We start from the raw sequence: 1,778 nt of genomic DNA on the forward strand, positions 1-1,778 counted from the left end.
TGTGCTCTTTGATCTTCATCAGTAAATGTTTTAAGTCCTCTTCACTTTCAGCATGCAAGGGTGTATCATCTGCATATTGTAGGTTGTTGAGAAGTCTTTCTCCAATCTTATTGCCACGATTTTCTTCATATAAGCCAGTTTATCGGATGATTTGCTCAGCATACAGGTTGAATAAGTATGGTGAAAGAATACAACCCTATTGTACACCTTTCTTAATTTTAAACCATTTGGTGTTCCCATGTTCTGTTCCAACAACTGCCTCTTGGTCCATGTACAGATTCCTCATGAGCACAATTAAGTGTTCTGGAATACTCATACTTTTCAATGTTGTACATAGCTTGTCATAATCCACACAATCTAAAGCCTGTGCATAGTCAATAAAGCACAGGTAAACATCTTTCTGGTATTCTCTGCTTTCCACCAAGATCCATCAGACATCAGCAATGATATCCTTTGTTCCATGTCCTCTTCTGAATCCAGCTTGAACCTCTGGAAATTCTGTCAATGTATGCTTGCAGCCATCTATGTATTACCTTTAGCAAAACTTTACTCACATGGATATCAAAGATATTGTCCAATTATTTCTTCATTCCATTGGGTCACCTTTCTTTGGAATGGGCACAGATATGGATCTCTTCCAATCAGTTGGCCAGATAGATGTCTTCCAAATTTCTTGGCATAGATGAGTGAGTACCTCCAATTCATTAACTATAGTCCACATAAATTTAGAGACCATCTTAAGAATAGAGTTTACCCTTTGAACACTACTGAATGAAGAGTAGATGAGTTGTGGAATGACATCAAAGACATCATACATAAAAAAACCAAAAGACAGAAAAGCAAGAAAAGACCAAACTGTAAAAGATACTCTGAAACTTGCTCTAGAATATATATAGTAGCTAAAGCAAATGCAGGAATCCTGGTGTGGTCTGTAGAATAAGCAGAACAACCACAACGTCAACAATTAAAACTCATCAACCGCTTCTTGGAAACTCTATAGAGTTACTATGTGTCAGAAATGACTTAATGGCACTTAACAAGAACAACCACAAATAAAATGGAAGAAATTATGTAGTAAAAGAACTGAACAGAAATGACAAAGAGCAGTTCAACAAGATAAAGTAAAATATTTTAATGAGATGTGTAAAGATCTGGAGTTAGAAAACTAAAAAGGAAGAACATACTCAGCATTTATCAAGGTGAAAGAACTTAAGAAAAAAAATCAAGATTTGATTTACAATAGTGAAGGATTCAATGGTCAAAATATTTGAGATGCAGGAAGCTTCAAAAGAAGATGGAAGGAATAAAAAAAAAAAGAGGTCAATGTTAAACCATTAAGGAGGCAGCATATAGCCAAGAACGGATAGTTTTGAGGGAAGAATCCACATTACAATGAAAGCATTGGTATAAAACAAGGCCCAGGAATTCATTGATAAATACCAAGTAAAATGTTTGAACAAACAGATGCAATACCAGAGGTACTCACTCATCTATCCCAAGAAATCTGGAAGACAACTATCTTATCAATTGACTGGAAGAAATCCAATTTTGTGCCATTCCAAAAAAAAAGATGAACCAACATGTGGAAATTATCGAACAAGATCATTAATATCACACAGAAGTAAACTTTTGCTAAAGATTATTAAAACATACTTGCAACAATACATTGACAGGGAATTGTCAGAAAATCAAGCCAGATTTAGAAGACATGCTGAAATGAGGTATGTTGTTGTTGTTGTTAAGTGCCATTGAGTTGGTTCCGACCCATAGCGACCCTG

Source organism: Chrysochloris asiatica, unplaced genomic scaffold (genome assembly GCF_000296735.1).
Source record: "Chrysochloris asiatica unplaced genomic scaffold, ChrAsi1.0 scaffold00136, whole genome shotgun sequence".
Classification (NCBI taxonomy): Eukaryota; Metazoa; Chordata; class Mammalia; order Afrosoricida; family Chrysochloridae; genus Chrysochloris; species Chrysochloris asiatica.